This window comes from Silurus meridionalis, chromosome 17 (assembly GCF_014805685.1).
Source record: "Silurus meridionalis isolate SWU-2019-XX chromosome 17, ASM1480568v1, whole genome shotgun sequence".
NCBI lineage: Eukaryota > Metazoa > Chordata > Actinopteri > Siluriformes > Siluridae > Silurus > Silurus meridionalis.
In genome coordinates this window covers 14,358,666-14,371,336 of record NC_060900.1, presented here as the reverse complement: position 1 = coordinate 14,371,336, position 12,671 = coordinate 14,358,666, and the positions used below count along the sequence as shown (strand labels likewise).

Here is a 12,671-nt window from a genome sequence, read left to right as displayed (position 1 = left end):
CGCGCGCGCGCCCTCACACACTCACACACACTCACATACACGCACACACTCTCGCAGCTGTCACTCGGTCCACACATAGGGAGGCGCTAAGCTGCTGAGTGGAGCCTGGAGCTCGCTCCACGGAACAGGAGCTTTTGTTTTATTTAGTTCGGCTGATGAGGTTTCACGAGTCGTGTACCTGCCCGATCGACGTGTAGCCCAAATAATAAATAAATCAAGAAATAATCAGCCGTCACTTGGGACGCGTATCGAAAGTGTCTGTCGTCTTTTTTCCCCCTTTACAAAGCTGAGTGAGGACGCGCGACAATAGAGGCGGTGTCCTGAATTGTGAGAAAAGCCTGTCCAAATGACCCGAATGAGACAGAGACGCTGTGACTGGAGACGCAACCAAGGCCTCTCGGTCTTTGTCTCATGAAACTAAGAGTGAAAAAAGCCCACTCCGGTGGTCTCGTCATCTCCCGACACTTATTTTCTAATCGCCATTCAGGCTCACCTTCACACCAAACCAACGGCTTAGTTGTGGGGACTCTTTCCTGCTATTAGTCCACCAGTTGAAACAGTAGCTACAGCTGCCACCTGGAACTTATCATGGGTTACTGTTATTATAGGTTATTACATTTACTACAGAGCAAATTGCATGCTTATTTACTGTTTTCTTCTCGTTCTTTGAAGGCTTGCTTAATTCATCTTCAATAGTCCCACCATGGTAATTAAATAGTATTTTAACCATATGTGGGGCTCAGTCTTTTAAAAAAAACCCTGAATAGAACCAATTTGAAAGGTCATCAGTGTGTCCTAGCCAACAAAGCAATACTTCATTTTAACTGTGCAGAGGTAGAGATATCCCATGCATCCCATGACTTGTATTTCTTGAGAGAAAATGACTTAAACGTAACAAAAAAACAGCCTTATGGCTTTGAGTGTTGTGACAGAAAAGCACTTGGGAGATCATCAGGAGATTGAGGATTCCACAGACATTCTGGAGCCCAAGAGCCAAAATTGGACATGCTCATTGAATGGGAGGAATGGCATAACCCTTACCTTTGTCAATCACAACTTATGGGCAGCTCATGAGTTGCCCTGTGAGGAATCATGAGTAGAAGAAGAAGAAGAAGAAGAAGCAGAAGAGGAAGACATGCTAACATGCAAGCCTTCACCTGCCCTGCTTGGTCGCTGTCATGTGGCAGGAGATAATGGATGGGAATTGGGAAATGGCCAAATTGTGTTTTTAAAAAAGCAGCTGGGGCACTTGTCATGTCTCTAGACAAGTCCCATGGGATCCACTGGCAAAATAGCCTTATTTCATCAAATGTATTGGATTAATGTACAGCGTATACCGTCGAGGTCTATCATTATTGCGAGCTGGAATACATATTGTTTCACTGGCATACCACATTGATTACTTAGAGCGATGTAAAGGGCAGAAGCTGTAAGCCACTGTTTACACAACTTGATTTAGGGATTATTACTAATAATGCCAACCTGCTTGGTGTACTTTCTGTTGTAATTTCCTAAAAATTTTCTCTGCCATTGCTCTTTTCTTCTCACCACTAAGAATATTACATGAGAAAATATTAAAAATGAAAAAAAAGAAAAAAAAGAAACACTATTGTGTGCCTTTAAACTACCACAACTACAAATATGTTTAAGGTTACACAATATTATTTCAATGTTAATTATTCTTTCTTGATTCTAATGAATGTCATTTATTCCCCTTATATGCACAGTTAATTAAGACTACTCTATGAAATTATAATGCTACATTGAGGTTTTTCAGACATGTCAGATAGAAAGTGTAATTTTACAATGCTAAAATATTGTAGAATGCGGAATTAGCCTCAGAATGAACTCTGTGCTTTATGGACTAAGAAAAGTAATAAATATGTCAGAGACTTTTGTCCAATAGACACTAATATACAGTGACAGCTAGGGAGCATGTCACTGAAAACATCTTTAGGGACTGAAACAAATCAAACCAAATCTGGCAAAAAGAAATATTTGATGTGTAAAAGGCACAGTGAGATGTTATAGAGTCTTGTACTTCCCTTATATGAGATGTTTAAATGGAAAGGTGCAGGTAAATTTGTGGATTTTAGCAGCAGCGATACGCAGCTCCTGTTGAATAAATCATTTTGTCGGCACATACACATAATGGATTTCATGAATTTTTTAGCCTGTGCATTTTAGTTACTCCTTGTTAAAGTGCAACAGTAGCTTATGTGCATATGGAGCATTATTTACCTAGTCAAAGCTTCTCTTTTTTTTCATGCTTCCGACTGCATGCTTGAGTCATTCATCCTTCCCCACTGGGCTTCACTGTCTGAGGCGGCTTGCTGACTGCTTGATGATTTCAAATCAGTGCACAGTGGATTTCAGGAAAGGGAACAGTGAGATGTCACTTTGACAAAACCTGCTCTATGCTGTGACAGAGAACTGGGAATAAAGACAAGGTCAGTGATTAAAATATATATATTTTTAATAATTATCTATCGATTAATTATCTATCATTCATCAGTAACCAGAAATTTACACACACACACACACACACACACACACACACACACACACACACACACACACACACACACACACACACACACACACATTCTCAAACTATTCTACCTGCATGTTTTTTTTGGAGGACCCAGAAGAAACCTACACAGAAAGTAACCTGAGCTCCGAAATTGACTGTGGGCCCTCAAGGGGCTGTGAGGAGGTGCAGCAATGCTGCATATTGCAATTATAAATATAAACACTTTCTCCTCAATGATTCCTTAAGTGTCATATGGCTGAAAGGCTTGAAAAACAACTACACTATGATAACATGACGATTGAAAAGGTCATGCTATCAAACCACCCAGTTATTTACACTTTTTTGACTACATCTACATCTATTGCTCCATCTGACTCAACAGAAAATAGGAAAATGGAAATGACCCAGCTCACAAACCTGGCCAAAAATGTTTAAAAACAACATATTTTTATACAAGCATAATGATTAATTAAAAAGGCAGATGTTCAATTGTATGGGAAAGACATGCCCTATAGCACTGCGGAGGTCAGATTCTCAGCACGAACTTCCCAAGGAAATCCTTACAGAGTGCTTCGAAATGATTTGTTCAGCAAGGTGATTGGAAAAGGTACAAGCCTGAACATGTGTTCTTCCTCTTTCTAGTTAGCAAATGTATTGTCTCGGTAAATTTATGCCTCCCCCCTTACTCATCTAGTTCGAAACTATTTCTTCTTGTCATTACAGGCTAGTCAGTCACACTTTGACCTATGTGTCAGATGAAAGCAATTCAGATCACTCTGGAAATAGGTTGACTGGCTGTAAATTCGACAGAACGCAGTTAATGCTACAGGAACTTTATTTATGAGTCACAGGATCAATATGCTACCATTATTTGATGAACATACAACTTAAAGTTGAGTTATGCTCTTAGCTGTAAATTTGTATGGTGCTGAATCAGTTGCTTAAGAGTAACTCCAGCTAATCAATCATTGTTGTGCTGGTTTAATAAAATGAGTTTTTTATGATTTTAACATTTCACTGGTAGACCTTAAAGAATATGTTTAGAGAATCCAGTATATCACCAGGTTGTGTGACAAAATATGTTTAAAAAAAATTGATGTTTGTATCTCAAGCAAACTCTGACTTCTTCCAGACTCCAAATTCACAGCAACAGCATCAATCATGAATTTCCCTCTGGGATGAATAAAGTCATCTACTATATCTACTTATCAAAGTTTTAAGAACTTGCTCAGCAGCCCCTCTGAATGTTCCTGAGATTTGAGCTCCCATCACTGAAGTCTCTAGAATAGAATATTATATACTGGGTTAGCCACTGCCTGTACCATAAACATGGCTACAAAGAGTCTAAAATTATGTAAAATTAATTTACATTTTCTCATAAACGCTGCTTGTTAGACATTTAGTGGGACAAGTTGGGCAAGAAGAGTATTTGGATTTGACATATTTATTCGGTTCATGCAAGCCAAAAAAGTTCCACATTTAATATAAAGGAAAGAGAAAACTAGTTAAGGGGGGGTACCATATTTTTAAGTATTGGAAGGGTAAAAGATCTTGATTCATATTTAAAGAGAAGATAAAAGGAAAGATGATATTTTCTCCTGCGATTGCAGGACAAAAATTAAATTTTAAAGGTCCGGGGTAGATCCTACAAAAGAAGGTTTACCTTTTAAAGCAGGTTCTAAGGTACATTTAGCTCTCCAGAGAGCCCTCATGGAACAGGTTTTTATATTAGTGCATATTAAAGACTGTGTATAAACTGATTTAATTGGTTTTGCTTTGTTTTGTCTACTCATGTCTACTATAATTAAATATTTTTTAGAACATTATATAGCTCTGACTTGTCGGCAAACTGGAATGTATGAAGTGGCTCTGTACACTCACAGGTGATAGAAGAGTTTGGAAGGATATGCAAGTCTGACCTTTTCGCCCTCTCCTTGGATGCTGCTGGAAAACTCTTCAGGAAGAGGGCGCAGTGAATGGGATGGGATATCCTGGTACGGCCACTCCCTTTCCTTTGTTGCTGTATTGTTCCCACAGCCCCAGGATGCGACATGCTGACTGCTCATGCAGATTTTTAGGGCTCATGCAGATCATAGCATTGATGATCCAAAGCAAAACTGGCAACTTTGTCCAAGCCAATGCTGTTTCTCTTTCATTGATCAACCGTTCAAACAACAAAATGATACCATATTAAAAAAAAGATATGGCGAATTATATATTAAGACCCTTAAAGCTCTACACAAAAGGCAGTGTTGCTATGTAGCAGTTGCCTGTGCAAGACTATACTACTGTGTATTATATGTATATATGTTCTATACAATATGTAGTATACTGTGAACACTGTGACCTTTTTAGAGTAGACACCATTGAAAAAAAAAAAAATAGATGCTTAAATTCAAAAAGCATCTTAAACTCAAAAGCTTAAGGAGTAAAGAACGACTCTGTGTGTATATTTATAGACCAGGCATGTTGGTGAAAGAGAAAAAAAAACCAACACAACTACAAATCTACAGTCATGTCAACTAAAACAAAAGACGTTGCATCATATGTTGTAGGAGTTGGCAAAAAGGCAGGATGCCAATGTGATCCAAAGGCATGTGAATATAAAATAACTCATTCAGTGAATAAGAATGGATCGGCATGGTAAAAGATGTAGATGTTAATAAAAAAGAGTTCAAATCAACAATGCCGTGTGCTAAGTAACACATGTTACTTCAGCTGCATATGATTTGTGTGCCATTATGTGTCATTGTGGTTTTGGTAGCACATACGTCTGTTGCAAAGATTGTATGGCTATGGCAAAATGGAATTTTTTCCCCCGACCGAACATCAGAGGGATGGCCTCACCAGAGCTACAATAGAGTTCTGGCACCGCTTTCCACCCTCCATTCCTGTAATTATGGCTTGCCAGAGACATTAACGTAATAAGTCATTGGGGCAGGATACAATAACATCAGAAACACACTTCAAGGGGAGCTCACGTCTCACAGGCAAATGAATACAAATCTCAAGTATAATTGCATGAAAAATAGCTCCTGGCTTCCAAGCAGTTAGCAATTGTGGATTTAGATATTGTATGTCTTTTACTGCTGTTCCAGAACCAGAAGATGTAAATTCAAGATGTAAACTGTTTTACTTCAAGGAGTCCTCTGACACAATCAGTTTTTCCTACAACCCCTTCATCTATAAAGGGAGTATGTTATTCCGAGCCAGTGGCAACATGTCATTTGTCAAACTGGAGCATTGGATGTGTCGCTTCAGATTTCTTAAACGTTTCAATACTGCCCCCTTGTGCAGTTGTTCAGACTCATGCTTCAATAGTTTCCTATAAGGGTGATTCTGAAATGTTGTCCCATTATCCCTTTAATATTCCATTTACAAATAGTAATTGTAAAAAACAAAACAAAACACAAGTACATATTTTAAAGGAAATGTATTATTATCATTTAATTTAACATTAACATTTATATACAGTGCCTAATGTAACCCCCTCTTGTCCCAGCCTACTATAACTACCTTGAAATACAGTCATTAACATATTTGTGAAAATCTTATTAGTTGTACTTATTATATTAGTGTATTTGCATTAGTATGTCAATTTATCTCATGTTCATAAATTATGGATCATAACCATTTTTTCTGGGATTCCACATCCTAATTTAGTAAAAAAAAAAAAAATCTCTCATTTAAAATTCAGATCTCTCCATCATGCAACAACCAACCTGCCGTGTAGCACAATTGTAGACAATGAATCCAGACAAGCGTATCTTTTTTGAACTGCTGCCCATGCTGCATCTATGGCCAGTGTAACACCCAGAGGAACACACCATCCACCCACTTACACATGCATGAGTTCACAGATGCCCATGCTTAGCTTGTGTCATTGTGATTGATGGGGTTACGCCCCTGAAAATGTTCATTTTAAATGTGTGTCCCACAGCATTAACTCAACCCTAATACCTGAACACATGAAAGCTTTTCCAAGAACACATCAAAACTTCACTGAAAACTCTGTTCTCCTTCAATTTCTGTTCTTCCAAAATTTTTTTATTAATTTTTTCTTTATTTACAGTGATACTAAAGTATTAACTGACAAGGTCACTTGAAATAACTCTACCCAAATTCGAAGTAAATTATAAATAAAAAAAACTAGCACTTTTAAGAAAATCATGGGAAAGTCCCAATTAGAATGTATACACGCTTATAAGATTATTAATATTATATAATATAACAGCACTTAAATTATCATCTATGTTAATAGCCACACATGCCCACACATATGAAAACGTACAGGTTTATAACAAAATTTTGTTCTTACAGTAGGTGGCTTGTTATGTATTTTAAGTTATATATATTTTTTATAACTCTGTGGCCTACTTCAGACTGGCAAACTTTCCACTAACTGCCACAGAGAAAATGCCCTTAAACTATCCTAATGTCAGTGGCATGGCATGCCTTACATAATTCATAGGAAAGCTGCCTTTCCCACTTATGTTAGCATGTCATAATTCATCTTGAAATGTTCTTTCCCTTGTGTCAAAGCCACACTGAGGTGCATGCACAATGTCACACAGAATGCAACTTTAATTATTGGGGTTGAAATTAATAACAGAGTTGCCATAGTGTTATGCTAATCCAGTTTTTATAGTTACAGTGAATAAAAATGTAAAAGCTCTGGACAGACTTGCTAATAGTGGAGTCATTTTTTGCTATTTGGTATATTTTGTATTATTTTAGAAAAGTAACAATAGCACAAACACTATATGACACTGATCAGGCATAACATTATGACTACCTGCCTAATATTGTGTTGGTCCCCCTTTTGCTGGCAAAAGCAGTTGCTCGTCTGTTGGATCGGACCACACGGGCCAACCTTTGCTCCCCACGTGCATCAAAGATCCTTGGTTGCCTATGACCCCATCACCATTTTCACCACTGTTCCTTCCTTTGACCACTTTTGATGAATACTGACCACTATGGACTGGGAACAGCCCACTAGAGCTGCAGATTGATGATGATGCTTTGACCCAGTCGTATAGACATCACAATTTGTCCCTTGTAAACCCCGCTCAAATAATTAAACTTGCCCATTTTTTCTACTTCTAACACATCAATTTTGAATAACTTTTATATATCTCACCCACTAAGAGGTGCCATGATGAAGAGATAATCAGTGTTATTCAATTCATCTGTCATAATGTTATAATGTCATAATGTTATGCCTGATCTGTGTATCCCTAATGAGCAAACCAGAGGCAACAGTGACAAGGAAGCACTGAGACGAAATGAAGAAGAAGCCATGAGTGAAACCAGACTTGGGAATTCCTTCACATCTGGGTAACCTTGAATATCAATTAATTATAGTGTAACCAGCAGAGACTTGAAACAGTTAATGGCAATTGTAGGTTGCATTATAGAGAAACTCTATTAATGAAACTTTCATCTTCATGGTTCTATTAACAGTAATCTTTAGCCTGTCCATGTTGGAGCCATCCTCAATCTTGGTGATGAGAAAACAAACCAAAATGAGATTAAATTAGGATGGATCAGACAGATAAAGAGCAGAAGGGGTCAGGATCACTAGAATCTTATGAGCATGTGTGTGTGTGTGTGTGTGTGTGTGAGAGAGAGAGAGAGAGAGAGAGAGAGAGAGAGAGAGAGAGAGAGAGAGAGAGAGAGAGTAAGTAAGAGAGAGAGAAACACAGATAACCAGGTACTGTATTCTTATTGTCATGTTATGGTTTAAAAACAATGTACATTGCATGAAAAACAGAATACAGCATCACATCATAACTGACATGGCAGACCATAACAACCCAAAAGTTTACTCCAATACTGTGGCACAAGATCATTCAGTGCTTAATTTCATATCTTTTATATTTTTATTTAATTTTATACAAATTTATTTTATTAGCCACTAAATGGATAAGATAGAATGGTAGTAAGTGGTCATTTTATTAATTCAACCTAAAGGATACAGAAGTATGAACTATTGATTTGTCAAAATAGCATATTATTATTCCAAATATTATAGTAATGGTTCAGAGAAGAGGAAGTGTCACCCCCATTAAGAAAAGGTTTCTTATAGAGTTTTTCTTTTGCCTCTAGATTGCTCAACAGGGATACAATTAAGAAGTGATGCATTTTGTTGCACTCTGCAAATCATAAGGCTAGTTCATGAACTCTGTCTCATTTATAGATTGTAAAAGTGATTTACCATGCACTCCATTCTTGTTTCATGATGAGTTAGTTTATTTATTTATAAATGCACTATCCAGTGTTTCCCAGAGGAGGAATCTTATAATCTGGTTCTTTTAAAAGTTTCTTCTTCATATCGTTTCAGGTTTTTTCTTGACATTATTGCCTCTGTCTTGTTGATTAGGCATCAACTTATAGGAAACACATTTATCAATTGAAAATTTATATTCTGAATTTGTATATTTGTGTTTTAATATCCACTGTTAAAAGCGCAATACAAATAAAAATTGATTTGATTTGAGTAAAATTGAATTGAATCGTGTGACTGCTCTTTTCTCAGCTTTCATGTAATTATGTAATGTTCTACTTTGTGATTAAATGTGCTGCAATATTAAAAACTGTCAAAGACAAAGCACACTCGGATATTAAACAATGCGTACAATGGATTGACTAAGAAACATGGAAATTAAAAAAATGAATACTGCCTACTAGGCAATATTGTACCTGACAGAAGTAAGGATAAAATTCCCTCTACTCAGGTCAGGGTTTTTGTATAAGCCTCAACCTTGGTTATAAATGAAATGTAAAATGATTCTGTTTCTGCCAACCCACTGCAGATAAATTATAGGTGTGCTGCAGTGTGAGTGTTTGCAGGAATAAAACCACATGAGTCCTTTTTCTCCTCATAATTACTTGCAAAGTTAGTTTGACCTACTTATTCAAGCTGCTGTACAAAACTTTTTATCGAGGTAAAGTTTGAAATACTTTGTTGTCATTCTATATTGGTGCAAAGCAACTAATGAAACAAACAGCAAGCTCAGGAAGCTGACTGTATAATATGCAACCACCCATTTAATAATCAGTGAAAATAAACTGATATGTGACTATGTGAGACAGAAATCTAGACTGCTTTTATTTTAAGGAATGCAAGGCTTTATCGTTCAGAGATAATTGATAGGATTAGTTAACTCAACCTTAAATAGCTTTCTAGCATAAATTAGGCTTGAGCTGGCATTAATGTTTAATCCTGGCAAGCCTGCTTAACTACTTCATTACTTTGTTTCAGCACATAGCCTTATATAAGTACTATTACACTTTACATTACAATGTACACTGACCAGGTATAACATTGACATTATAACATTATGACAAGTGAATAGCACTGCTAGTGAACATTTTGTCCTCAAAGTTAATGTGTTAGAAGCAGGAAAAATGGCCAAGCGTAAGGATGTACATTTTACAACGGACAAATTGTAATTTCTAGACGACTGGGTCAAAGCATCTCCAAATCTGCAGCTCTAGTGGTCTGTTCCCAATCTGCAGTGGTCAGTATCTATGAAAAGTGGTCCAAGGCAGGAACAGTGGTGAAACCGGCAAAAGGTTCATGAGCGGCCAAGGCTCAGGGATGCATGCTGGGAGTAAAGGTTGGTCCGTGTGGTCCGATCCAAGAGATAAGCTGTTGTAGCTCAAATTGCTGAAGAAGTTAATGCCATTAATGCCCGATTGGTCAAGACTGTTTGGCAGCAAAGGGGGGACCAACACAATATTAGTCAGGGGGCAATAATTTTATGCCTGATCTGTGTATATATTATTTATATTATTTTAGATCATTCCCATAATTATACCAGGGTTAAGAAAAAGGAGGATCATAGGGTGACGTATAAGAGTGGAAGAAGGTGCACACAGGTGGACTATGTTCTATGTAGGAGATGCAACCTGAGGGAGATTGGAGACTGTAAAGTGTTGGCAGGGGACAGTGTAGCTGGACAGCATCGGATGGTGGACTGTAGGATGGTTTTGGAGGTGAAGAAGAAGAGGAGGAGAGTGAGGACTGAAAAAAGAATGAGACGGTGGAAACTGACGGAGGAAGTCTGTAGTGTGAGATTCAGGGAAGAGGTCAGACAGAGGCTTGGTGATGGTAAAGAGGTGCTGGATGATTGGGCAACTACTGCAGAAGTGATAAGGGAGACAGCAAAAAAGGTACTTGGTGTGACATTTGGAAATAGAAAGGAAGACAAAGAGACATGGTGGTGGAATGAGAAAGTGCAGGGGAGCATAAGGTGAAAGAGGTTGGCAAAACAGAATTGGGATCGACAAAGAGATGAGAAGGAGTACAGGTAGACAGGAGTACAAGGAGGACTCGACAGGAGTATAAGGTGATGCGGCAACAGTTAAAAAGGGATGTGGCGAAAGCCAAGGAAAAGGCATATATATGTGAAGTTGGACACTAAGAAAGGAGAAATGATTTGTACCGATTGGCCAGGTAGAGGGACCGAGCTGGGAAGGATGTGCTGCAAGTTAGAACAATAAAAGATGCAGATGGAAATGTGTTGACTAGTGGGGAGAGTGTGATGAAAAGATGGAGGGAGTATTTTGCGCAGCTGATGAATTAGCAATTAAGAGGACGAAGAGTGAAAAGTCGGTAGGAACCAATGACCTACTGGTAGAAGCATGGAGATGTTTAGGAGAGATGGCAGTGGAGTTTTTAACAAGATTGTATAACAGGATTTGGGAAGGTGAGAAGATGCCTGAGGAATGGAGAAATAGTGTGCTGGTATTGATCTTTAAGAATAAGGGAGATGTGCAGACCTGCAGCAAATACAGGGGAATAAAGTGGATCAGTCACACCATGAAGTTATAGGAAAGAGTAGTGGAAGCCAGGCTGAGAGAAGAGGTGACAATCTGTGAGCAAGAGCATGGTTTCATGCCGAGGAAGAGCACCACAGACCCATTATTTGCTTTGAGAATGTTGATGGAGAAGTATAGAGAAGGGCAGAAGGAGTTGCATTGTGTGTTTTTGGATTTAGAGAAAGCGTACAACATTGTGCTCAGAGAGGAGTTCTGGAATTGTATTAGGAAGTCAGGTGTGTCAGAGAAGTATGTGAGGGTGGTGCAGAACATGTATGAGGACAGTGTGACAGCAGTGAAGTGTGCAGTATGAATGACAGACTGGTTTAAGGTGGAGGTTGGATTGCATCAAGGATCGGCTCTGAGCCCTTACCTGTTTGCAGTGGTGATGGTCAAGTTGACGGACGAGGTCAGACAGGAGTCTCGGTGGACCATGATGTTTGCGGATGATATTGTGATCTGTGGTGAGAGTACGGAGCAGGTGGAGAAGAGCCTGGAGTGGTGGAGGTATGTACTGGAGAGAAGCGGAATGAAAGTCAGTAGGAGTAAGACAGAGTACATGTGTGTGAATGAGAGGTAGAGCAGTGGAGTGGTGCGGTTGCAGGGAGAAGAGGTGGAGAAGGTGGGGGAGTTCAGGTACCTTGGGTCAACAGTGCAAAGTAATGGAGAGTGTGTTAGAGAATTGAAGAAAAGAGTGCAGGCAGGGTGGAGTGGGTGGAGAAGAGTGGCAGGAGTGATTTATGATAGAAGGGTATCTGCAAGAGTGAAAGGAAAAGTTTATAGAACTGTGGTGAGACCTATGATGTTGTATGGCTTAGAGACAGTGGCATTGAGTAAAAGACATTAGGTGGAGCTCGAGGTAGCAGAGCTGAAGATGTTAAGGTTTTGTTGGGAGTGACGAGGATGGACAGGATTAAAAACAAGTTTATTAGAAGGACAGCGCATGTAGGACGTTTTGGAGACAAGGTGAGGGAGGCAAGATTGAGATGATTTGGACATGTGCAGAAGAGGGACATGGAGCCGCCAGGAGGGAGATAAAGAGGAAGGCCAAAGAGGTGGTTTATTGATGTGGTGAAGGAAGACATGCAGGTGGTTGGGGTGAAAGAGGCAGATGTAGAGGACAGGGAGGGTATGGAGATGGATAAGCCGCTGTGGCGACCCCTAATGGAAGAAGCCAAAAGAAAAAGAAGATCATAATTATACCATGGTAACTTTTTTTTTTACTTTTTATTAATATGTTCTAGTAATTAGTTCTGACAAAACTATTGTTGCAGTACTTGATATGACCCATGTTTAACTGGAGCTTCCCCCG

The 12,671-nt window shown here is 38.7% G+C and overlaps 1 long non-coding RNA gene across 1 annotated transcript in view; it reads right to left on the bottom strand.

The window, feature by feature from the left end:
* Nucleotides 1–12,485: 12,485 nt before the first annotated feature.
* The window catches only part of LOC124399596, a 6,528-nt gene continuing 6,342 nt past the window's right edge, over nucleotides 12,486–12,671 (bottom strand). Inside the window, exon 3 of the long non-coding RNA XR_006928260.1 lies at nucleotides 12,486–12,520. This is a non-coding gene — a long non-coding RNA (uncharacterized LOC124399596). The remainder of the gene's footprint in view (nucleotides 12,521–12,671) is intronic.